The sequence below is a fragment of the Coregonus lavaretus genome, assembly GCF_964263955.1.
Source record: "Coregonus lavaretus genome assembly, chromosome: 20".
Taxonomy (NCBI): Eukaryota; Metazoa; Chordata; class Actinopteri; order Salmoniformes; family Salmonidae; genus Coregonus; species Coregonus lavaretus.
In genome coordinates this window covers 25,668,736-25,696,329 of record NC_140007.1, presented here as the reverse complement: position 1 = coordinate 25,696,329, position 27,594 = coordinate 25,668,736, and the positions used below count along the sequence as shown (strand labels likewise).

Sequence of the window (27,594 nt, the reverse complement as noted above, 5' to 3'; positions counted from 1 at the left end):
ACGATACGCACCCTAGGCTTGATGCGTGGAGCCGGAACGGGCCTCACCAGGCTGACGACTCGCATCCCTGGCTTGGTGCGAGTAGTAGGAATGGGCTGGATCAGGCTGACGGCTCGCACCCTTGGCTTGGTGCGAGTAGCAGGGACGAGCTGAACCAGGCTGACGACTCGCACCCTTGGCTTGGTGCGAGTAGCAGGAACGGGCTGGACCAGGCCGACGACTCGTACCCCTGGCTTGGTGCGAGTAGCAGGAACGGGCTGGACCAGGCTGACGACTCGCACCCTTGGCTTGGTGCGAGTAGCAGGAACGGGCTGGACCAGGCTGACGACTCGCACCCTTGGCTTGGTGCGAGTAGCAGGAACGGGCTGGACCAGGCTGACGACTCGCACCCTTGGCTTGGTGCGAGTAGCAGGAACAGGCCGGGCTGGGCTGGCGACGCACACCGTAGGTTTTGTGCGTGGAGCAGGAACAGGCCGGGCTGGGCTGGCGACGCACACCGTAGGCTTTGTGCGTTGAGCAGGAACAGGCCGGGCTGGGCTGGCGACGCACACCGTAGGCTTTGTGCGTTGAGCAGGAACAGGCCGGGCTGGGCTGGCGACGCACACAGTAGGCTTTGTGCGTTGAGCAGGAACAGGCCGGGCTGGGCTGGCGACGCACACCGTAGGTTTTGTGCGTGGAGCAGGAACAGGCCGGGCTGGGCTGGCGACGCACACCGTAGGTTTTGTGCGTGGAGCAGGAACAGGCCGGGCTGGGCTGGCGACGCACACCGTAGGCTTTGTGCGTTGAGCAGGAACAGGCCGGGCTGGGCTGGCGACGCACACCGTAGGTCTGGTACGTGGAGCAGGAACAGGCCGGGCAGGGCTGTCGACGCACACCGTAGGCTTTGTGCGTGGAGCAGGAACAGGCCGGTCCATACTGGGAACACACACCACTGGCCTTAACCGGGGATCAGGAACGGGCCGGACCGGACTGGTAACACACCTCAGTCTCTCACGCCGTGCCTCAACTACTTCCCTCCCTCTACTCGCCAATGGCTCCCGTAATCCGGTAGCCTTCTCTCCACGTCTCCCTGTGGCAGCCTCCTGCTGCCCAGCCGCCCAAGCCATGTGCCCCCCCCAAAAAACTTTTTGGGGTTGCCTCTCGTCCTTCCGACGATGACCCTGCTGACGCCGTTGCTCCTCTCCATCCTGGGTCTCCCCCTTCATCGCCCTCCGGTACCGGACGGCCTCCTCCTTCGTAATATGCCCCCAGCCGAGGAGGACATCCACCAGCGTTACCTCCTGCGTGTGTTCCTGGCTACGCTGCTTGGTCCTGGTACGGTGGGTTTTTCTGTCACGATCGTCTGACGAATGAGTAGACCAAAGCGCAGCGCGTTGAGCGAACATGACTTTATTTAATTAAAGTACTGAACACCAAAACAACAAACAATGACGATACGTGAAGTCCACAGTGACAAAGACTGATACGGAACAAAAACCCACAACACTAAGGTGAACACTGACAGTTTAAATATGGCTCCCAATCAGAGATAACGAGCCGACAGCTGACACTCGTTACCACTGATTGGGAGTCACACGACCAAACAAGGAAACACAACCAAAACCAAACCAAACACAACAAAACGAACACACCCTGGCTCAACATACAAAGTCCCGGAGCCAGAGCGTGACAGAGTATGCATAGTCTTTTTGCGCATGGAAAGGGTTATTTTGCATGGAAAATAAATTGACTGCATAGGATATTGTTCCATAAACAGAAAAAGGCATAAATACTCTCTAACAATTACTTCCTTTCACTGGGCTTTCAGGTGCGGCGTGTTCCCTTAACGGTCCATGCGGTCATAACCTGCGCTTTGACCGGACAGAGGTAGACTTTGGCCACTGCTCCATCTACGAATCAGTGAAGACCAGTGTGCGCCTCACAAACCTTGTCCTCCTGCCCCAGGACTTTGGCTTTCTGGGCATACTGTTCCTCAGGTACAGGCCTCCCACTCCCTGAATGACTGCAGCCCTATGGATTGACCTTTGACCTAATTTCCTACTCAATGTTTGCATCTCTCTATAGTCCACTATTCCACCTTGGCTAAATCAAGTCCTCATCATGAACCATCAGTAGGAAACACTCCTGTTTATTCATTTGGATTCTACTAGTTTTGCTCTGATGTGCCAGTTTGGCCTATGCTAATATAATAATTATAATTATAATAATAATAATAATTAGGTGGGCTCAGTTCTAGGCCCTCTCCTATTCTCGCTATACACCAAGTCACTTGGCTCTGTCATATCCTCACATGGCCTCTCCTATCATTGCTACGCTGACGACACACAACTAATCTTCTCCTTTCCCCCTTCTGATAACCAGGTGGCGAATCGCATCTCTGCATGTCTGGCAGACATATCAGTATGGATGACGGATCACCACCTCAAGCTGAACCTCGGCAAGACGGAGCTGCTCTTACTCCCGGGGAAGGACTGCCCGTTCCATGATCTCGCCATCACGGTTGACAACTCCGTTGTGTCCTCCTCCCAGAGTGCGAAGAGCCTTGGCGTGACCCTGGACAACACCCTGTCGTTCTCCGCTAACATCAAGGCGGTGACCCGATCCTGTAGGTTCATGCTCTACAACATTCGGAGAGTACGACCCTGCCTTACACAGGAAGCGGCACAGGTCCTAATCCAGGCACTTGTCATCTCCTGTCTGGATTACTGCAACTCGCTGTTGGCTGGGCTCCCTGCCTGTGCCATTAAACCCCTACAACTCATCCAGAATGCCGCAGCCCGTCTGGTGTTCAACCTTCCCAAGTTCTCTCACGTCACCCCGCTCCTCCGCACACTCCACTGGCTTCCAGTTGAAGCTCGCATCTGCTACAAGACCATGGTGCTTGCCTACGGAGCTGTGAGGGGAACGGCACCTCCGTACCTTCAGGCTCTGATCAGTCCCTACACCCAAACGAGGGCACTGCGTTCATCCACCTCTGGCCTGCTGGCTCCCCTACCTCTGCGGAAGCATAGTTCCCGCTCAGCCCAGTCAAAACTGTTCGCTGCTCTGGCACCCCAATGGTGGAACAAGCTCCCTCACGACGCCAGGACAGCGGAGTCACTCACCACCTTCCGGAGACATTTGAAACCCCACCTCTTTAAGGAATACCTGGGATAGGATAAAGTAATCCTTCTACCCCCCCCCCCCCTTTACTCCAAACCCACCCCCCCCCCCCCCCCCAAAAAAAAAAAAAAAAAAAAAAAAAACATTGTAAAGTGGTTATCCCACTGGCTATAAGGTGAATGCACCTATTTGTAAGTCGCTCTGGATAAGAGCGTCTGCTAAATGACGTAAATGTAAATGTAATGTAATGCTTATATTTGTCCTATTTCACACATGCTCATGTGTGAATTGGAAATGTGTTTTTTGCATATCCCAAATCCTCCTGAAACGACCTCGGCGAGTGGGGTCACAGCTATACTATGCTCTCTAGCAGGGGATATCTGACCATTGAATTAGAATAAATTATATTTCTGTGTATTTGACTCTGTCTGCTGTTATGTTTGTGGCTTTAGACCTCTATAATCTCACCTAAACCTGTCCTGAATAGCTAATCCGGCCCTATGGAAGTTTTCTGCATTCAGTCAGTCAGGACTCAGGATTAAACAGTGTTTGGATCAAAGGGTTTGGATGGCCTGAGCACTAATCAGTTGAGCAGTTTTTTTCTCCTCCTAGTTTACGGAGGTCCAGCCCAACAACAACTTCGGCACTCTCCTTCCTTGGAGGTGGATATGATCTTTAGCTCCAAGAAGGCAGGAGAGTACAGCTTTCAGCTCAACTGCAAATTCGGAATTAACAGGTAATCAAGGTTTCGTTCCTTCCTACACCTTGTCCTGTCGCAGAATTGAGCGCTATCAAGTACATTTCACCACATTACCTTTATTGTTTTATTTGTGTTTTTCCCCATGGTTGCTATAGACTTCACCCTGTCATGTCGTTCGGTTGTCATCGGGGTCCACCAAGGTGTCTACCAGCCCCAAAACAGACAGCCCCTTCAGAGACCCCAAACCAGCCGATATACAGCCAGGGTACGGCTCATCTACACTACCACAACTATCACTTATATAAGATACCATATATACATTCATTGATATTTCAGTGAAAACGTACCACAAATGTTTACTTAATCCTGAGGCAAATGTCCTCCTAAAAGCTTTTCTATGTTAAAAAGTAAGAAACTTAGACAGAGGTTGATTGCAAGCAACATAATCTACTGAAATATATATGACATTACATTTACCCATCTGCTTCACACCTCGCACTGCGTTTAATGCGTTAATTTTTTTGCGTTTAGTGAGTAATGTATTTTGTCTTCTCTGAAATAATGACAGAATTTGGCTGGAATTTTTGCACAAATCATGTCAGCTAAAATTATTTATGTTAAGGGTTAGGATTGGGCACATAGTTAGGGAGGTTTGTGTTGTTTGTTCCCAGGTCAGAAGAGTACGCTGCAGGCAGGGCCTCCCTTCTGCACTCCTTCCCTGAGCTAAACAGTCGCTACGTCATCCCTTGCTTCGTGTCCGCCAGGCCACATCCTTCAGGTAGGATACTGTACACACTATAGCAACATGGAGATCCTATACAATATCAACTTTACTGTACAAACTACAACTCCATTGAGACCCTATTCAATAGAAACTTTACTGTACACACTACAACTCCATTGAGCTCCTATTCAACAACTTTACTGTACACACTACAACTCCATTGAGCTCCTATTCAATATAAACTTTACTGTAATTATTGATCAACAGCTACAGTTAAATACAGCTACCCTTGTATTAAAAAAAAAAAAAAACCTTTAACTAGATAAGACAGTTCAGAACTAATTTACATTCATACATTCATTTTGTGGGGATAGTGTGGAGAGCACAGGTTGAAGTGTTTCTCCCACTGTCTCTGTTGTTGTTAAGGTGACCTGCCCCTGATTGTGAGGGACAGTCCCGCATTTTGGCCCTTTGTCCCGCAACCAAACAATCATGTAACACATTTTATCAACAAATTCAAACACCACTTGCAGTCATGTTGTGCTTATGAAAATAAATATATCATAAGGATGTGGTACTGGTGATTTAAAAAACTTCTTCAATCGTTGTTGAGATCTGATATTCTGCACAGCGCAAGACGAGACGTAGGCCAATGTCATAGGCCTATCGTCAAGCAATCACATTTCTCAAATCCTTTCGGGATAAATTACAGCTAAACTTGTAGGACAGTTGGGACGAACTACTTACATAAGGCATGCTTCTGATGAAGAGCTACAAAAGTAAGTCAATAGCCGTATTAGACTGAAAGATATAAGGTAATTTCGTCAAACTTGAGGATCTTCATGCTCATTATTTGCCCATTCAACATATTTGCTGGTTCTTCACTCAATCCCGTTTTAAGTCTCCCTTCCTAATTGTTTTACATTCCCTGAGAGCTGAGACCAAGCAGCAATACCCTTACAAAAAAAGATTGCAGTTTTGAAACTGCAGTAAAAGTGCATTAACTGCAGTCCACTGTGGTATTTTGGATGCAGTAATTGCAGTATAACTGCAGTGTACTGCAGTTGAACTGCAGTTATACTGCACTCTAACTGCAGTTACACTGCAAAATTACTGCAGTAAAAAAAAACTTTTATTTTGGAAGCAGTATTTGCAGCATACTGCAGTTATAATGCACTTTAACTCAGTGTACTGCAGTTATACTGCACACTGACTGCAATCTTTTTTCGTAAGGGTAATGTTTCCTTTGCCAAATATTCCCAGATTTTCTGAAAACAGCCACACGTGGTCTCTCGTTGCTGCATTGTTGCACTAGGCAAAAGAGTAGGCTAGGTGCCCTTCAATTAGCTCGTTCCGTGCAGTGGGAGCAGGGGCGTAGTACTGCCGGTTTAGTAAAGTAAGATCAAAGCTGAATCAATGTCTTGGAAGATCACATAATGATTCATTTGTATTCTACATAACAGAACCAAATATAATAGCATAGAATAACGTTACTGTTTACACCACCTGATTTCGTATGAGATTGTAGGATGCTTAGCTGAATAGTTCCCAAAAAAGTACCCTATCATGCGGCCAAAACTCAACCGCACGCGCCACTAGACAGAATGTGCCAAAAAAATTAATAATGTAGGCTACACTGTTCCACGAATGTCCCGCAAAATTATCCTGTTGTCTCACATTTGGCGATTTTTTTTATGTGGTCACACTAGTTGTTGTATTGACCCTAGTTGTTGTATTGCTGACGAGCCGTCCTCTGTCCCAGCAGCCCCCCTCAACACGCTGTACCTGGAGCTGCATTGCCCAGCCGTCAGGCCCCCCCTAGTGGTCAATCAACTACAACCAGGTGGCTGTGGGTTAGTCCATTCAAATGTGTTATTCTGACCAGAGCTGGGTTCAAATACTATTATCTTTCACATACTTTGAGCGTATGCTTGAACCTGCATGGAGTGACAGATGGACAGGGTTTGTGTTTTTGTGACTATTCTATTGGTTCATTAATATGTTCAGCCAGGACAGGTAATAAACTATTTGAAATTAATAAACTATTTCAAATTATTTCAAATAGTATGTGAACCCAGGTCTGATTCTGACACTGGCAGTTTTTTTTCTCCCTATTCACCCTTGCCCGTGAATACATCTCTATATATGTCAAGTCTGTGTTTCTTTTATTCTCTTAGGTCAGAAAGTGGTCAAAAACCTCACTGTTCAGGTGTCTGGTTAGACTGTAAACTCTCCTTCCAGACTCACATTAAGAATCTCCAATCCAAAGTTAAATCTAGAATCGGTTTCCTATTTCGCAACAAAGCCTCCTTCACTCATGCTGCCAAACATGCCCTCGTAAAACTGACTATCCTACCGATCCTTGACTTCGGCGATGTCATTTACAAAATAGCCTCCAACACTCTACTCAGCAAATTGGATGTAGTCTATCACAGTGCCATCCGTTTTGTCTCCAAAGCCCCATATAATACCCACCACTGTGACCTGTACGCTCTTGTTGGCTGGTCCTCACTACATATTAGTCGCCAAACCCACTGGCTCCAGGCCATCTATAAATCACTGCTAGGCAAATCCCCGCCTTATCTTAGCTCATTGGTCACCATAGCAACACCCACCCGTAGTCTGCGCTCCAGCGGGTATATCTCACTGGTCATCCCCAAAGCCAACACCTCCTTTGGCCGCAATTCCTTCCAGTTCTCTGCTGCCAATGACTGGAACAAATTGCAAAAATCTCTGAAGCTGGAGACACTTATCTCCCTCACTAACTTTAAGCATCAGTTGTCAGAGCACCTTACCGATCACTGCACCTGTACACAGCCCATCTGAAATTAGCCCGCCCAACTACCTCATCCCTATATTGTTATTTATTTTGCTCATTTGTACCCCAGTATCTCTATTTGCACATCATCTCTTGCACATCTATCATTCCAGTGTTAATACTAATTGTAATTATTTTGCACTATAGCCTATTTTATTGCCTTACCTCCATAACTTGCTAAATTTGCACACACTGTATATTATATGTATTTCTGTTGTATTTTTGACTTTGTTTTGTTTTACCCCATATGTAACTCTGTGTTGTTGTTTTTATCGCACTGCTTTGCTTTATCTTGGCCAGGTCGCAGTTGTAAATGAGAACTTGTTCTCAACTGGTTTACCTGGTTAAATAAAGGTGAAATAAAAAATAAATAAATAAATAAAATTCAGAATGTTTCTCAGGTATCCTTTTCTGTGTCACAACATGCACAAATGACCTAGATCGCCAGATAGGGATGATCTGTGGTTGTGTGAGAAAAGTCAGTGGGGTTTATTTATGAATCTTTACCACCACAGCATTCCTACCACCTGTTTTTCTAAGACACAAAAAAATATCTGGCTACAAACTCAATTCCGTGCTCAGAATGAAAAACGATTTCAGTTCTAATAACTTGTTGACATTCTGAGTATGATGCATGCATCAATCCAATCTTTATTCATTATTTAATGGGTTTTCAGGGATAAAGTGGTAGATTTATCAAAGCTGTTATGAATAAGCTCCAGTCTTTCTCTGTGTGCTCGTTGTAAGGTAAGATAAGGGCACACAATGCTGATATACACTCAGTGGCCAGTTTATAGGGTAAACCCATCTAGTACCAGGTCGGACCTCCCATTGCCACCAGAACAGCCTGAATTCTTTGAGGCATGGATTCTACAAGGTGTGGCATAAAACATTGCTCAATTGGTATCAAGGGACCTAACGTGCGCCAGGAAAACATTCCCCACACCATTACACCACCGCTACCAGCCTATACCTTTGACACCAGGCAGGATGGTGGAACATGCTGCTTACGCCAAATCCTGACTCTGCCATCAGCATGACGCAACAGGAACCGGGATTTGTCGGACTCAGGCAATGTTTTTCCACTCCTCAATTGTCCAGTGTTGGTGATCGCGTGCCCACTGGCGCCGCTTCTTATTCTTTTTTGCTGATAGGACTGGAACCCAGTGTGGTCATCTGCTGCAATAGCCCATCCGTGACAAGGACCAACGAGTTGTGTGTTCCGTAAAGCCGTTCTGCACATCACTGTTATACACTGAGTGTACAAAACATTAGGAACACCTGCTCTTTTCTATGACATAGACTGACCAGGTGAATCCAGGTGAAAATATGATCCCTTATTGATGGCACGTGTTAAATCCACTACAATCAGTGTAGATGAAGGGGAGGAGACAGGTTAAACAATTATTTTTAAGCCTTGAAACAATTGAGAAATGGATTGTGAAAAAAGATTTAAGTGCAAGACAAGATTTAAGTGCCTTTGAACAGAGTATGGTAGTAGGTGCCAGGCGCACTGGTTTGAGTGTGTCAAGAACTGCAACGCTGCTGGGTTTTTCATGCTAAACAGTTTCCCGTGTGTACCAAGAATGGTCCACCACCCAAAGGACATCCAGCTAACTTGACACAACTGTGGGAAGCATTGAAGTCAATATGGGCCATCATCCCTGTGGAACGCTTTTGACACCTTGTAGAGTCCATGCCCCGACGGGCTACCATTTCTAAAAACCTGTTTTTGCTTTGTCATTATGAGGTATTGTGTGTAGATTGATGAAGGGAAAAAAACAATTTAATCAATTTTAGAATAAAGCTGTAACGTAACAAAATGTGGAAAAAGTCAAGGGGTCTGATTACTTTCCGAATGCACTGTATTTTTTACCCATCTACACACAATACACCATAATGACAAAGTGAAAACATGTTTTTAGACATTTTTGCAAATGTATTGAAAATAAAATACAGAAATATCTAATTTACACCCCTGAGTCAATACTTTATAGAAGCACATTTGGCAGCAATTACAGCTATGAGTCTTTCTGGGTAAGTCCCTAAGAGCTTTCCACACCTGGATTGTGCAACATTTGCCCATTATTCTTTTCAAAATTCTTCAAGCTCTGTCAAATTGGTTGTTGATCATTGCTAGACAATCATTTTTAGGTCTTACCAAGTAGATTTACAGTAAGTCAAAACTGTAACTTGGCCACTCAGGAACATTCACTGTCTTTTTGGTAAGCAACTCCAGTGTAGATTTGGCCTTTTTAGGTTATTGTCCTGCTGAATGGTGAATTAATGACCCAGTGTCTGGTGGAAAGCAGACTGAACCAGGTTTTCCTCTAGGATTTTGCCTGCAGTCATTCAAAAATCATGTTAAACACTATTATTGCACACAGAGTGAGTCCATGCAAGTTATTATGTGACTTGTTAAGCACATATTTACTCCTGAACTTATTTAGACTTGGATACATTCAGTAACATGATAAGAATATTACTGGAGGGCCTCCCGAGTGGCTGCATCGCAGTGCTTGAGGCGTCACTACAGACCTGGGTTCGATCCCAGGCTGTATCACAACCGGCCGTGACCGGGAGTCCCATAGAGCGGTGTACAATTGGCCCAGCGTTGTCCGGGTTAGGGGATTGTTTGGCCGGGGGGGGGGCTTTACTTGGCTTACTGATGTATAGAACAATCTTTAAATTATATACTTTGGTCTAGATACAAGCATCATGAAACTTCTAACACAATAAATTCATTTGACTTGGTGAAAATGATTATTTTGGACCTAACTTGCTTACCACTTTTTCTATGTGGTTTCTTCCTTTACAGACTCCATGAAATGATGACCTCTTCCTAAATATTTGATCAAATTATTAATTTTCTTTATGGTTTCCTAGAAATAAGGGTGGCTCAACTTACCTCACTCTCCCCAAGGTGCAACATAAGACAACAAAAATGACAAGGGTTTAAGTGAGAGGACTAACTGGTGTTTCCAAGTGGCCACACACCTCTCCAAAGTGTGCACAGTTCCTAAGTAATTTCAATGCAATGTTATAAATTTACGTCATTTAGCAGACGCTCTTATCCAGAGCGACTTACAGGAGCAATTAGGGTTAAGTGCCTTGCTCAAGGGCACATCGACAGATTTTTCACCTAGTCGGCTCGGGGATCAGAACCAGCGACCTTTCGGTTACTGGCACAACGCTCTTACCCACTAAGCTACCTGCCGCCCCAAAGAGTCTTCAACTATAAGATGCTTTTTTGAGCTATACCTAGCTGTGCCGTTGAGGAACTAGAGCAAGCACACTTGTAGTTGTTTTGTTTGAAACTCAACGCTGCATCCCCACCATCACACAATTACTGTTGTTGTTTACGCAATCCAAAAACGGCCCATTTTGAATCGCAATCTGGGTCAGGTGTGCATCATTTGAAAGCTTGTTATATTGCCAACATGACTAGCTAAATTATAAAATACGATCTCACAGTGTTAGGCTTTCACGAGGCAATTCAGAGAAACAGATCCTAATTTTGGTGTGCATAGAAAGGAGTCATGAGTGCATTCAGGTGCCTGTTAGACAAATAGGCTCATTCTGTTCAGAACAACCATGGGCATGACGCCATGTCAACTTGTAACTGTAAATCAAACATAGTGATCATAAATGTTGACACTGTATATGACATGAGTTTTATGATATGGAAATGTGAAGTGCACATTTGGACTCACAGGTGTTTGGCCTGCTTGTATGACATAAAATCGGTATTTGTTATAATCCTCAACTTCTCATCTTTCAAAATACATTGAGTCCTCTTAGTTTACAGCATTTCCCTCACTCAAACAACATTTTTCAAATGTCAAAAGTTGCACAATTAGCGGGAGGGATGGGGCAACTTCTTGTTGTGTGCAGTGCTCAAGTTCAGAACAGCTGTCAGTCAAAACCCATACAGCACTGTGAAGTGCAGAGCCTGAGCTCTGACGTAATTTATATAATGTTACTGTACAGCCACTGCGTTCCAATTTAGGCATTATCAGCGCCCAAATTTGCAATTTTCAACCAGTATATGGGTATGAGTGTAAAAGGTTACTAGTCTTGGTTTCTTTCTCTCCCATCTCCTAATGGCCAGGGACCCAGAACTGCGGTGGTCTGAGTGTGTTCAGTGTGACGCCCATAGAGGGCGCCATCGCCCCAGGAAAGAGCCAGGACATCACTGTGATCTTCCTGTCAGACCACGAGAGCCTCCCCTACGCGGTCAGACTGGAGCCTCCCCTACTCGGTCAGACTGGCGGTGGAGCTCATGAACAAGGTGCCACAGAGTCATCTAGCTCTCATTATGACACAGTCTGAAATGAAATGGCTCCCTATTAATTCCATATATAGTGCACTACTTTTCACCATAGGGCCCTGATCAAAAGAAATGCCCTATATAGGAAATAGGGTGCCAATTCGGACGCAACCAACACCTCTGCTTATTTTTTTAATGTTCATAGTGCGGTGTTCAAATTAAACTTTATTTAAACCCCCCACCACCAACCCAGTGGCAGTCCTAAGAGATGATGCAGCCAGTGTGAATGTGAGAGCGAGGCCTAAAACTACAGGCAATCTAACTTTCCTAGGCCACTCATCACCTCCCTTTAGGATAGCAGCAGTGTTAGGCCACAGTGCTCACACACACACACACACACACACACACACACACACACGTGCATACATTCACACACGCACAGCTGAATATAGAGCAATGAGGTTTTCAGTATGAACCATTTTCCTGATAAAGGCTGATGTATTTGGTTGGCAATGAATGGGAAGGTGTCTAATACAGGAGTTCAGTATAACTCTAAGATAACTCTAGAAGGATTTACTGACGCAGGATGTTTCAGATCATCATTATCTCAGACAGTAAAATAAATTGACCACTTTTCTGTCACTATGGATTGTATAAACAGAGCATGAGCTGCTCTAACACCCTGCCACTCCTTCTCTCAGAGCACAGTGTGTGTCATGGTGCTGAAGGGTGTAGCTCGCTCTCACACTATTTACCTGTGTGGAGGAGACCCGCTGGCAGTGCCCACTGATGCCCTCCACCCTTTGCCAGCCTCCGGGGATTCTGAGCCCACAAGTATCCCTATTTCCTCTCTGTCTCACTTGCTCCATCTCCCTCTCTCTGTTTGTGTCGCTCTCTCTCTTTCTTTCCCCCATCCCTTTCTTTCTCTCTCTCTCTAGTGTGTCACTGTGAGCCTGTTTAGCCTGTTCTCTTCACCCTGTGTAGTAAACTGCGAGAAGCCCCACCCCCTGCCTGTGCTGCTCACCCTCAGAGGGGTCTACAGAGAGGGGGCCATGAGCCCAGTGGTCAGAGAGCTGGAAGTGGGCTGCATCCACTCCACATCCCGTGGCGAAGAAGGTAGGCTAACGCAAATGCTAACAATAATACTTATACTAATGCTAAATCACAATTCAAAGACAAGGGGGTAGACTTCTTCTGAAGACAACATCCTCACTTTAAATTAAGTACATTGAGATGAGACATGTCCATGTTCACTGCTAGCTCACTGACTGCAGCAGCAGCCTTACAAGCAGGTTGAAATCTGGTTGAAATAACATCATTACAAACAGGTTGAAATCTGGTTAAAATAACATCAATACAAATAGCTTGAAATCTGGTTGAAATAACATCATTAGGATGGGTTCAGATTCATATGGAGATCCTAACATTGGCTGCGGTCCGACTCTCTCCCTATCTTCCCAAAGTGTGCACCTATCCCCCTTACTCACTCTCTGTCATGGATTCAAAAGCAGTGGATTCGTGTGAGCATGGGCTAGGGAGTTAGTTTCCACCATATTTATTACAAAAATCCCATGCTTTGTATTTCATGAGATAGGGTGAGCAACTGCACACTTCGGGGAGAAGAGTAGACAATCGGACCGCATGACCACAACACATGGCTTCCCCTCCCTCTCCTCTCTACTTCTGTGTTCATCTAACCTATGTTGTGACCTTTGCCCTCTGCCATCCATGTGAAGAACGTGGAGTTCAACTGGGAGGGGCTTCAGCGTGGAGCCAACCAGGGGCACGGTGGACGCCGGCCACGGACGCACCTGCACAATCTCTGTGATCTGGACTCCCCTAGTGGCCTTAAGATGCGACTGCCGTCTAAAATCCTGATCATGAATGCACCGTATTCATGCGGTTGGGCTTTGGGGTCGATTGAGTTCAAGTCATCTATTTTTTTGGTTGATAGTTAATCAATTCATGAGTTGAATTGCCATTCATCTCCTGAATGGACAGATCTAGAATGATGTGTGTCCTGTACTTTAGGACAGTGTTACTCAAGGTGAGCACATTTTTGTTCTAGCCCAGCAGCACTACCACACCAGATTCAACATATGAACTCATCACCAAGCCCTTGATTAGTTGAATCAGGTTTGGTAGTGGAAAGAGCCTCACGCTGCATACTTAGCGAGTACCACTTCCTCCTGATTCGGCTCATGCCTTGCTAGCACACGTGACCACCCTCCTGAAGTGTCGCTGGTGCTAGTAGGACACTTAAGGCTGAGAAGTAAGTTTCACACATCCCAATGTGCTACATTAGCTCTGGGTTATAACAAAAATATGCACACCCTAGTAGTCCCCCAGGAATGGATTGAAAAACACAGCATGGTGTAATGTTGGCCACCCATTCAGATGAATTATCACTCAGGGTAGTTACCAGATACAGCAAGCTGTCAAGGTATTTCCCCCAGGCCCCACACAGTTGTGATTCCACATGGAGGGAAAGTCAACACGTTTTTTAAACTTCCATTTTAAACTTTTAGTTGCAGGGGGTTTGTTTGAATTTACAAAATGCTCCGTTATTAAATAAAATAATTGTTTTGCTCCATGAAGTAATCCAACAATGTGTACGCCGCCATCTTGTCTATTTCAAACCTTCTCTCATTGATTGAACATTGAACCGCTGTCGTTTACAACAATTATAGTTTCTGAGGTGGAAGTTGGGAGAGTTATATTTGGGTGTTTCAGTGAAACGTAAGTGAGGGAGGCCCCGCTCTCTCGCTTTCCCAGATGTTTAGTTCATTTCATTCCGATCTCCTTTGCATTATTGTAGCCATTTTATGTAGCCTGTCAACTATGCCTCTGTCTATCCCTGTTCTCTCCTCTATCCCTCCTCTCTCCTCATCAGTCTATCTCCTCATTTGAATTCCATGCTGTCACAGTCACTAGCCCATTCAAGCTTAACATCCTTGTCATTTATCGCCCTCCAGGTTCCCTTGGAGAGTTCATCAATGAGCTTGACGCCTTGATAAGTTCCTTTCCTGAGGATGGCTCACCCCTCACAGTTCTGGGTGACTTCAACCTCCCTACGTCTACCTTTGACTCATTTCTCTCTGCCTCCTTCTTTCCACTCCTCTCCTCTTTTGACCTCACCCTCTCACCGTCCCCCCCTACTCACAAGGCAGGCAATACGCTTGACCTCATCTTTACTAGATGCTGTTCTTCTACTAATCTCACTGCAACTCCCCTCCAAGTCTCCGACCACTACTTTGTATCCTTTTCTCTCTCGCTCTCCTCCAACACTACTCACTCTGCCCCTATTCAGATGGTATTGTGCCGTCGCAACCTTCGCTCTCTCTCTCCCGCTACTCTCTCCTCTTCCATCCTATCATCTCTTCCTTCTGCTCAATCCTTCTCCCTCCAATCTCCTGATTCTGCCTCCTCAACCCTCCTCTCCTCCCTTTCTGCATCCTTTGACTCTCTATGTCCCCTATCCTCCCGGCCGGCTCGGTCCTCTCCTCCTTCTCCGTGGCTTGACGACTCATTGCGAGCTCACAGAACAGGGCTCCGGGCAGCCTGCGGACCTGGCATATTTTCACTCCCTCCTCTCTACATTTTCTTCATCTGTTTCTGCTGCTAAAACCACTTTCTACCACTCTAAATTCCAAGCATCTGCCTCTAACCCTAGGAAGCTCTTTGCCACCTTCTCCTCCCTTCTGAATCCCCCCCCCCCTCCCCCCTCCCTCTCTGTGGATGACTTCGTCAACCATTTTGAAAAGAAGGTTGACGACATCCGATCCTCGTTTGTTGAGTCAAATGACACTGCTGGTCCTGCTCACACTGCCCTACCCTATGCTTTGACTTCTTTCTCCCCTCTCTCTCCAGATGAAATCTTGCGACTTGTGACGGTCGGCCGCCCAACAACCTGCCCGCTTAACCCTATCCCCTCCTCTCTTCTCCAGACCATCTCCGGTGACCTTCTCCCTTACCTCACCTCGCTCATCAACTCATCCTTGACCTCTGGCTATGTCCCTTCCATCTTCAAGAGAGCGAGAGTTGCACCCCTTCTCAAAAAACCAACACTCGATCCCTCTGATGTCAACAACTACAGACCAGCATCCCTTCTTTCTTTTCTCTCCAAAACTCTTGAGCGTGCCGTCTTTAGCCAACTCTCTTGCTATCTCTCTCAGAATGACCTTCTTGATCCAAACCAGTCAGGTTTCAAGACTGGTCATTCAACTGAGACTGCTCTTCTCTGTGTCACGGAGGCTCTCCGCACTGCTAAAGCTAACGTTCTCTCCTCTGCTCTTATCCTTTGATACTGTGAACCATCAGATCCTCCTCTCCACCCTCTCCGAGTTGGGCATCTCCGGCGCGGCTCACTCTTGGATTGCGTCCTACCTGACCGGTCGCTCCTACCTAGTGGCGTGGCGAGAATCTGTCTCCGCACCACGTGCTCTCACCACTGGTGTCCCCCAGGGCTCAGTTCTAGGCCCTCTCCTATTCTCGCTATACACCAAGTCACATGGCTCTGTCATATCCTCACATGGCCTCTCCTATCATTGCTACGCAGACGACACACAACTAATCTTCTCCTTTCCCCCTTCTGATAACCAGGTGGCGAATCGCATCTCTGCATGTCTGGCAGACATATCAGTGTGGATGACGGATCACCACCTCAAGCTGAACCTCGGCAAGACGGAGCTGCTCTTCCTCCCGGGGAAGGACTGCCCGTTCCATGATCTCGCCATCACGGTTGACAACTCCGTTGTGTCCTCCTCCCAGAGTGCGAAGAGCCTTGGCGTGACCCTGGACAACACCCTGTCGTTCTCCGCTAACATCAAGGCGGTGACCCGATCCTGTAGGTTCATGCTCTACAACATTCGGAGAGTACGACCCTGCCTTACACAGGAAGCGGCACAGGTCCTAATCCAGGCACTTGTCATCTCCCGTCTGGATTACTGCAACTCGCTGCTGGCTGGGCTCCCTGCCTGTGCCATTAACTCATCCAGAATGCCGCAGCCCGTCTGGTGTTCAACCTTCCCAAGTTCTCTCATGTCACCCCGCTCCTCCGCACACTCCACTGGCTTCCAGTTGAAGCTCACATCTGCTACAAGACCATGGTGCTTGCCTACGGAGCTGTGAGGGGAACGGCACCTCCGTACCTTCAGGCTCTGATCAGTCCCTACACCCAAACGAGGGCATTGCGTTCATCCACCTCTGGCCTGCTGGCCCCCCTACCTCTGCGTAAGCACAGTTCCCGCTCAGCCCAGTCAAAACTGTTCGCTCTGGCACCCCAATGGTGGAACAAGCTCCCTCACGACGCCAGGACGGCGGAGTCACTCACCACCTTCCGGAGACACTTGAAACCCCACCTCTTTAAGGAATACCTGGGATAGGATAAAGTAATCCTTCTACCCCCCCTTACCCCACCCCAACCCCCCCCCAAAAAAATAAAAAATAATAATAATTGGAAAGTGGTTATCCCACTGGCTATAAGGTGAATGCACCAATTTGTAAGTCGCTCTGGATAAGAGCGTCTGCTAAATGACGTAAATGTAATTGAGACAGGTGGGTGTCGACCTCAAAGTGCTGCATGTTATGATGACACTCACCTTTCACAATCAATGAGAAGATTTTAAATAGACAAGATGGCGGCGTACACATTGTTGGATTACTTCATGGAGCAAAACATTTATTTAATAATGCAGATTTTTCTAAATTCAAACGAACCCCCTGCAACTAGACATGGACATTTAGAAGACGCTGTCTTCCAAGTCAGGAATTTAGGAAGTATCGCCAAGTAAAGGTTGGTAGAACATTTTCTGTGCTACGCTTCACATTACCTACTTAATAATGGCTATCAGCCAGCTGGAACGGTAATAATGGTCTGACTAGCTGATATTTTTAAGAGCTGGGCAGGTCTGGGCAAGAGTAAAACATGATCCTTTCAGATATATACACAGAGAAATGTCCAAATAAAAATAATATTAATTAAAATTAGCTCGGTTAGGTTGTTAAACAGGTTTGTAAAACTGAAAGCAACATTTTGTAAACTGTAGTGGATTATCTGAATCTGATTACCCCAAGACTACAGAGACGTGTGCTGGTAGCTTCAGAAGGATGCTACTTAACTCATCCAGATTATAGGGAAAACCCTCGCCCTCTGGATCTGGCACCGTGCAAAAAGTTCTGGAAGAACATTCAGGAGAGGTGTCAGTGCTGCTGTGGGGTTGGGTTCAGAACCACAGAGAAGAGCGAGAGAGTAGGGCGATTCCACACCAGCATGGTCCAAAAATATTTTTGGCATTGTTCTGCCAATTCTAACATACAAATGTCATTGTGAGGAAGGATGTTTTACATGCTTTTTACATTTGTATAACAAACCATGCCTCCTGTAAGACCCTGTGATCTGTGAACCATACATGATACAGACAATATATTGGTGTCATTATACTCCTTATAGTGTGCTCTAAACTATGGAGTATGTCAAGACTCTGAAATACAATCTTTCACAAATGTATTCAACAATAAACATTAATATTAATATCTCAAAAGTACCCTTTTTGATTTCACTTATTTTTAGACATATGGCTTGGAACAATATACTCTACAAGCACGTCAAATTTCCAGAGTGGTACTTTTGAAGGTATAACCCATTTTATACATAGAAATTGACATTAATCCTTAAGAGGCTATCCCCATCAAAATCCGTCAGTTTAAGCTAGAGATATAAATAAATAAAAATGTGGGCTGCGTCTCAATCTTCCGCATCCGCTTATGTCGGCCTTATTATTACTAGTATTCCTTTTTTTTTGAAAAAAATAGGCCTGTCTAAAATTAAATTAAATTAGCTGTGTGATATTGTTACATATCCTACAAGGATAGACCACACACATTCAAAATGTTTATAAAACAACATTTTTATGACAGTTTTTAGGAGTGCGCTCCTGAGTGGCGCAGTGGTCTAAGGCACTGCATCTCAGTGCTTCAGGCGTCACTACAGACTCCCTGGTTCGATTCCAGGCTGTATCACAACCGGCCGTGATTGGGAGTCCCATAGGGCGGCGCACAATTGGCCCAGCGTCGTCCGGGTTAGGCCGGTGTAGGCCGTCATTGTAAATAAGAATTTGTTCTTAACTGACTTGCCTAGTTAAATAAAGGTAAAATAAAAAAGATGCACCAGTAGCCTAAAAAACGTTTCACACGTGTATCTTGTTGTTATTGTCAGTCATTCAAAGCTGCGCTATAGTCAGATGCTCCATGTGTAACAAGTGAAGTGGGAGATTTCTAATCAATGTAAAATGGAATTAAAATTACAGAATTAAGTTGGCCAAATGATGAGTAGACATTGGACAGGAGGCGCAGCAAAATAGCCTCAATTAGCCTTGTTACTTTAGCTAGCTAGCTGGCTACTGTCACTAGCTAGATTTACAACAATTTGATGCAGTTAAGACAGGCACTACCAGATGGTATGATAGATAACCTATGGCAGCAACAAGTTTGTCTAACTTGTAATTTATTCTGTACATAATGTTTCTGCCATCGTCTCTTCTAACCAAAAAGAGATTACTCACCTCGTATTGGACAAAGTGTCACGGTGTCAGTGTATGCGGTAGACTGAAGTCAGGCGCAGGACACATAACTCAAGGGAAAAAACGTATCTTTACTAAAACCACGTAAAGAAACAAGAAGCCTCCACGCAGGGAGGAATAAACCCGCTCACCAACGACATCCGAGTACAACAACAAATACGCACAGAACACAATGGGAGCCACAGGGTTAAATAGGGGCGGAGTAATCACAAGATGGGCAACAGGTGTGAAACAATCTGACACAACAGGTAGAACATAGAAACATAGAACATAGATCGGCAGCAGCTAGTACTCCGGTGACGACGAACGCCGAAACCTACCCGAGCAAGGAGGAGGGGCAGCCTCGGCAGAATCCGTGACACAAAGATGTTTTCTTCAACGAGTCGGACGCGAAGGATATCCTACAGACACCCGACAAGGCCCAAATCCCTGTCATTCGCAGGAGAAAGAGACAGAGATATCGTGGACGTAGGTCGGGGTGCCTTGTAAGGATCCGACGGCGAGCGAGTAAACTGCCTCTTCCATCAATCCTATTAGCCAATGTTCAATCATTTGAAAATAAATTAGATGACCTAATATTACAGTTATCCTACCAACCGGACATTAAAAACGGTAATATCTTATGTTTCACCGAGTCGTGGCTGAACGACGACATGGACAACATACAGCTGACGGGATATACGCTACATCGGCAGGTTAGAACGGCTGACTCCGGTAAGACAAGGGGTGGCGGTCTGTGTATATTTGTAAACAACAGCTGGTGCACAAAATCAAATACTAAGGAAGTCTCGAGGTTTTGTTCGCCTGATATAGAGTATCTTATGATAAGCTGTAGACCACACTATTTTTTCATAGCTGTCTATTTACCACCACAAACCAATGCTGGCATTAAGATTGCACTCAATGAGCTGTATAAGGCCATAAGTGAACAGGAAAACGCTCAACCAGAGGCAGCGCTCCTAGTGGCCGGGGACTTTAATGCAGGGAAACTTAAATCCGTTCTACCTCATTTCTACCAGCATGTTAAATGTGCAACCAGAGGGAAAAAAACTGTAGACCACCTTTACTCCACATACAGAGATGCATACAAAGCTCTCCCTCGCCCTCCATTTGGCAAATCTGACCGTAACTCTATCCTCCTGATTCCTGCTTATAAGCAAAAACTAAAGCAGGAAGCACCAGTGACTCAGTTAATAAAAAAGGGGTCAGATGATGCAGATGCTAAGCTACAGGACAGTTTTGCTAGCACAGACTGGAACATGCTCCGGGATTCTTCAGATAGCATTGAGGAGTACACCACATCAGTCACTGGCTTCATCAATAAGTGCATCGATGACGTCGTCCCCACAGTGACCGTACGTACATACCCCAACCAGAAGCCATGGATTACAGGCAACATCCGCACTGAGCTAAAGGGTAGAGCTGCCGCTTTCAAGGAGCGGGACTCTAACCCGGATGCTTATAAGAAATCCCGCTATGCCCTCCGATGAACCATCAAACAGGCAAAGAGTCAATACAGGACTAAGATTGAATCGTACTACACCGGCTCTGACGGTCGTCGGATGTGGCAGGGCTTGAAAACTATTACAGACTACAAAGGGAAACACAGCCACGAGCTGCCCAGTGACACAAGCCTACCAGATGAGCTAAACCACTTCTATGCTCGCTTCGAGGCAAGCAACACTGAAGCATGCATCAGAGCACCAGCTGTTCCGGATGACTATGTGATCACGCTCTCCGTAGCCGATGTGAGTATGACTTCTAAGTAGGTCAACATTCACAAGGCCGCAGGGCCAGACGGATTACTAGGACGTGTACTCCGAGCATGTGCTGACCAATAGGTGCTGAAATTTCTGAGGCTGGTAACTCATCCTCTGCAGCAGAAGTATCTCTGGGTCTTCCGTTCCTGTGGCGATCCTCATGAGAGCCAGTTTCATCACAGCACTTGATGGTTTTTGCAACTGCACTTGAAGAAACTTTCAAAGTTCTTAAAATTGTCCATATTGACTGACCTTCATGTCTTACAGTAATGATGGATTGTAATTTCTCTTTGCTTATTTGAGCTGTTCTTGCCATAATATGGACTTGGTCTTTTACCAAATAGGGCTATCTTCTGTATACCCCCCTACCTTGTCACAACACAACTGATTGGCTCAAACGCATTAAGACGGAAATAAATTCCACAGATTAACTTTTAAGAAGGCACACCTGTTAATTGAAATTCATTCCAGGTGACTACCTCATGAAGCTGGTTGAGAGAATGCCAAGAATGTGCAAAGCTGTCATCAAGGCAAAGGGTGGCTAATTGAAGAATATCAAATATATTTTGATTTGTTTAACACTTTTTTGGATACTACATGATTCCATATGTGTTATTTCATAGTTCTGATGTCTTCACTATTATTCTACAATGTAGAAAATAGTAAAAAATTAAGAAAAACCCTTGAATGAGTAGGTGTGTCAACTTTTGACTGGTAGTGTGTATATACAGTGAGGGAAAAAAGTATTTGATCCCCTGCTGATTTTGTACGTTTGCCCACTGACAAAGACATGATCAGTCTATAATTTTAATGGTAGGTTTATTTGAACAGTGAGAGACAGAATAACAACAAAAAAATCCTGAAAAACACATGTCAAAAATGTTATAAATTGATTTGCATTTTAATGAGGGAAATAAGTATTAGACCCCTCTGCAAAACATGACTTAGTACTTGGTGGCAAAACCATTGTTGGCAATCACAGAGGTCAGACGTTTCTTGTAGTTGGCCACCAGGTTTGCATACATCTCAGGAGGGATTTTGTTCCACTCCTCTTTGCAGATCTTATCCAAGTCATTAAGGTTGCGAGACTGACGTTTGGCAACTCGAACTTTCAGCCCCCTCCACAGATTTTCTATGGGATTAAGGTCTGGAGACTGGCTAGGCCACTCCAGGACCTTAATGTGCTTCTTCTTGAGCCACTCCTTTGTTGCCTTGGCCGTGTGTTTTGGGTCATTGTCATGCTGGAATACCCATCCACGACCCATTTTCAGTGCCCTGGCTGAGGGAAGGAGGTTCTCACCCAAGATTTGATGGTACATGGCCCCGTCCATCGTCCCTTTGATGTGGTGAAGTTGTCCTGTCCCCTTAGCAGAAAAACACCCCCAAAGCATATTGTTTCCACCTCCATGTTTGATGGTGGGGATGGTGTTCTTGGGGTCATAGGCAGCATTCCTCCTCCTCCAAACACGGCGAGTTGAGTTGATGCCAAAGAGCTCGATTTTGGTCTCATCTGACCACAACACTTTCACCCAGTTCTCCTCTGAATCATTCAGATGTTCATTGGCTAACTTCAGATGGCCCTGTATATGTGCTTTCTTGAGCAGGAGGACCTTGCGGGCGCTGCAGGATTTCAGTCCTTCACGGCGTAGTGTGTTACCAATTGTTTTCTTGGTGACTATGGTCCCAGCTGCCTTGAGATCATTGACTAGATCCTCCCGTGTAGTTCTGGGCTGATTCCTCACCGTTCTCATGATCATTGCAACTCCATGAGGTGAGATCTTGCATGGAGCCCCAGGCCGAGGGAGATTGACAGTTCTTTTGTTTCTTCCATTTGCGAATAATCGCACCAACTGTTGTCACCTTCTCACCAAGCTGCTTGGCGATGGTCTTGTAGCCCATTCCAGCCTTGTGTAGGTCTACAATCTTGTCCCTGACATCCTTGGAGAGCTCTTTGGTCTTGGCCATGGTGGAGAGTTTGGAATCTGATTGATTGATTGCTTCTGTGGACAGGTGTCTTTTATACAGGTAACAAGCTGAGATTAGGAGCACTCCCTTTAAGAGTGTGCTCCTAATCTCAGCTCGTTACCTGTATAAAAGACACCTGGGAGCCAGAAATCTTTCTGATTGAGAGGGGGTCAAATACTTATTTCCCTCATTAAAATGCAAATCAATTTATAACATTTTTGACATGCGTTTTTCTGGATTTTTTTGTTGTTATTCTGTCTCTCACTGTTCAAATAAACCTACCATTAAAATTATAGACTGATCATTTCTTTGTCAGTGGGCAAACGTACAAAAACAACAGGGGATCAAATACTTTTTTCCCTCACTGTATATATATACTGTATCAGGGTTTCCATTAGGATAATTTACCGGCCATTTTAGAAATTTACCAGACCCATATGCATTGGGTACATAACCCATCCACCCAGTGTACTCAGAATGACAGAAATCACATGTAGATTATAGTCTTGCATTTTAACAGAACATGCAACTCATGTAAGGAAGCAGCCAATAAAACATCATTTTCAAACATTTCCTAAATGTATTTCTCAGGAAAACACCATTCTAAACAGCGCATCTGGGAAAACACCATTCTAAACAGCCCACTTACATTTACATGTACATTTACGTCATTTAGCAGACACTCTTATCCAGAGCGACTTACAAATTGGTGCATTCACCTTATAGCCAGTGGGATAACCACTTTACAATATGTTTTTTTTTTTTGGGGGGGGGGGGTAAGGGGGGGGGGGGGTAGAAGGATTACTTTATCCTATCCCAGGTATTCCTTAAAGAGGTGGGGTTTCAAGTGTCTCACTTGAAAGCAGTTCCATTTGTGACAGATGAAAATCTTTGTTAGAAACTTAGAAAGAAGGGGAATCTAAAGATGCAACAACTAGGATGGGTTGCTAATATGACTAGGATTATGCTTTTGGCTTCTGGACAACGAAATAAAGTTGATATGAAAACCAATAGAACAGGAGAGAAATGGCATAGTGGTGGGTCCAATAGGGAAGCAAATGGAAATTAATTTGCCAAAATTATATAATTATACATAAATAAATAAAATAATTCAAAATACCAGAAAGAATGACTTCGCCACAGAGGAATCGAGGATCATTAGCTTCTTTAAAAAGATAGCTGTGGATTGTTTCAAATCACAAGCTCATAGGCCTATGCAATAGGCCTAGCTGATTATTGACTTGCTGCTGTCAGTGAAAAGCATGTCAAATATGTGTGAAGATAATGTCTTGAGTATAATTTAAAATGTTGAGACAAGATTAAGGGTAGGGGTGTGTGGCGAAGATACAAGCGAGTCTCTCTCCAGAATGGCTCAGCTGTCTCCCGCCAATTCTTGCATATTCATTGTTTCATTGTGTGAATTGTTTGCCCTTTTATTTAGTATTTTTATCAATTCCCCGTTACATATGTCACCAGTAGTAAATGTACCGTTAATCCCCATCATTTGGTTACATTAAATTCTGTTAATGCATGTATTAATTAGTCATTTACCGTTCTCATTCTCGGAGTGGAAACGTTGTTTGCAGAGTTCACAACCTGCTACACTTGTGAGAAACAACTTTTGGTTTATTTCATTGTCTTGTTTTGTATGCTTTGTACAAAATAATAAAATGCAGGACGACAGGATCTTTATAAACGTAGCTCTTTATTAACTAGCTATAACTGGCATGTCCATGTGTCTCCGGCCATGATCATCTTTAGAATGCCCTTACCACCTGGGCGGTCTTAACCAATCATAGCACAGTATGATATGACAGTAGAATGCATCCAATTACAATTCAGTATGCTGACACATATGAATATTACATCCCCCTTCTTTAAAAAAAAAGAGAAAATATGTAGAACAACAAAGCGTTTCTTTTGAATACATGCTCTGTAGTTTGAACCCGAGGTAAGTAACCATTTAAACTGCACCAACTGCATCAACATAACAGACTGAAACAATGATTCAGCATACTGTTACTTTTAGAACAAACATTTCTCAGCAACTCAGCTTTTCACTGTAGCAATGACATCTCAACATATCAAACAAGTACAATACCAAAGCATTTCAAGTTAACTTTCAATAACAAGTTTACAGTCCGGAACTCTTTTAGGGCAGCGATCCGCCTACACCCTTTGACATTTCACAGGTCTAGGACAGCTCTAGGCTTGACCTCTCTTCCTGACCTTGTGTGATATGAAGCTGAGCATGCTTCTGTGTCAGTCAACAGTTCTTGTGGTGTTGCAGGTAAGTATGGTGTATGTTGTGTTGTGTCTGTGTTTAGTCCATCCCGTTCTCTTTCAGGGGAACAGTTAATCTCGTCAGTGTGTTGTTCTTTTGTGTTCAGTAGGTGACGACGATTGCGGCGGTACGCCGCTCCTTCTGCGGTGCGAACGTGATATGAACGTTCAGTGTCAGCTGGTTGGATGACGACTGCTGGCTTCCAGTAGCCATGCTCCTGGATTCTAACTGACTCTCCGTCGTTCAGTGGTGGTAGTGGTCTGGCTGACCTGTCGTATTATCGCTTTTGCTGTTGTTGTCTCTGTGCACGTTTTGCATGCATTTCCTTGTAGCTGACGACCTCAGGTTGCAGCTGCTGGTTGGTGCTGGGAAGGATTGAGCGAAGTCTGCGGCTCATCAACAGCTGGGCTGGTGATTTGAAGTTGTCAACTGGAGTGTTGCGGTATTCAAGGAGACTGAGGTAGGGGTCTCTCTTGTCTGCTTTTGCTTTGTCCATGAATTATTTAGCGATCTGCACAGATTTTTCAGCAAGGCCATTACTTTGAGGGTAATGTGGGCTTGTGGTGACGTGTGTGAACTCCCATGCTTTTGTGAAGGATTCAAACTAATTTGATTTGTAACAGGGCCCATTGTCAGATATTAAAGTCTCTACAATGCCATGTCTGGCAAGGGCTGCTTTCAGCTTGTGTATCACAGCTGCAGATGTGGTGCTGTGAAGTTTGTCGAGTTCGAAGTGTCTGCTGTAGTAGTGCACTGTTATAATGTAGTCCTCGTTGTTCCACATGAACAGATCGGTTGCCACGAACTGCCAGGGTCGGTCTGGGATACGGTAAGGTAACATTGGCTCTTTGGTGTTTGAGGGGCGTCGTTCAAGACAGGTGGGGCATTTAACAACCATGTCCTCTATTTGTTTGCACATTCCGGGCCAAAACAAAATGTCCCGTGCTCTCTGTTTGCACTTTTCCATGCCCATGTGTCCAGCATGGATCTTTGTCAAAATCTCTTCTCTGAGACTGGTAGGAATTATGATTTTCTCTCCTTTGAAAATGATTCCGTTGATCTGTGATAGTTCGTCACGATGGTTTCAGAACTCTGAGACGCTCTGAGGGCATTTTCTCCTCTCCTCAGGCCATCCTGACTGTATGACTTTCCTCAGCTGTATGAGTTGTGTGTCTTTTTCTGTTTCTGCTCGGATCTCCTTCAGTTTTGTGTCACTAACTGGTAAGTTGCTGTACACAGTGTACACCTGCATGTCCATGCCTTCACTGAGGCTGCTGTCCTTGTAGGTAAGAAACTTCCTGGAGAGTGTGTCTGCGACAGGGATGTCTTTGCCTGGACGGTGAGTGATTGTGAAGTCGTTTTTTGTAGTTGAAGGATCATTCTCTGTAGCCTTGGCGGGGCTGCGGCTAACGGTTTCCTCATGATTGACTCGAGGGGCTTGTGGTCTGATTCCACAATGACTTGTCGTCCATAGACATACTGATGGAAACGCTTACATCTGAACAGAATGGCGTACAGCTCCTTTTCGATTTGAGCGTAGTTGATTTCACAGTCTGTGAGAGATTTGGAAGTGTGGCCGATGGGTTTTCATTCTTGCAGTAGCACTGCCCCTAGTCCATACTTCGACGCATCCACCTGGAGTCTGAGCTCTTTGTTGGGGTCGTAGTAGGCAAGGATTGGTCCTGGTTCTCTAGTGATCAAGTCTTTCACTTTCTGGAAAGCGATGTAGTGTTGCTTGTCCCAGAGGAACTCACTGGACTGCTTTAGCAGCTGACGCAGGGGTGCATTAGCATTGGAGAGGCTGGGTGCGAACTTGGCTAAGTAGTTGACCATGCCAAGCACTGTTTCCAGCTCTGCGCGGTTCTTTGGTGGCTCCATTTCCTTTATGGCTGAGATCTTCTGCGGATCTGGCTTGATTCCATTCGCTGTGAGAAGATGTCCGAAGTAGCTGACCTCTGTAGCGCCGACTGTGCTCTTCTCTGGGTTGAGCCGAACTCCTCTCTCGCGGGACCTTTGCAGCATCGCGCTGAGGTTTCAGTTGTGTTCCTCTTTGGTTCGACCATAGACAAGGATGTCTTCCACAATTGCCACGACTTGGTCGAGGCCTTCGTACACCTCGTCGATCTTTCACTGAAACTCGTCTTGGGCTGAGATAATCCCAAAAGGCAGGCGACGGAACCTGTAGCGTCCAAACGGTGTGTTGAATGTTGTGAGCTTAGATTACTCTTCCGTGAGCTTGATAGCCCAGTAGCCTGATCTGGCGTCTATGACACTGAAGTAGCGTGTGCCCGCTAGCTTGTGTGTGATGCCATCTAGCGTCGGTAAGGGGTAATGGGGGCGTTTGATAGCCTTGTTCAAGTCTCTTGGGTCGAGACATACTCTGAGCTTGCC

The 27,594-nt window shown here is 45.3% G+C and overlaps 1 pseudogene across 1 annotated transcript in view; it reads left to right on the top strand.

Moving 5' to 3' along the window:
- Positions 1 to 27,594, top strand: part of LOC311148095 (cilia- and flagella-associated protein 74-like) — a 166,023-nt pseudogene that overhangs the window by 108,395 nt on the left and 30,034 nt on the right. Inside the window, exons 23-29 of the transcript in view lie at positions 1,808 to 1,976; positions 4,474 to 4,580; positions 6,704 to 6,742; positions 11,456 to 11,635; positions 12,316 to 12,448; positions 12,599 to 12,730; positions 13,351 to 13,478. The product of the transcript in view is annotated as a cilia- and flagella-associated protein 74-like (transcript). The remainder of the gene's footprint in view (positions 1 to 1,807; positions 1,977 to 4,473; positions 4,581 to 6,703; positions 6,743 to 11,455; positions 11,636 to 12,315; positions 12,449 to 12,598; positions 12,731 to 13,350; positions 13,479 to 27,594) is intronic.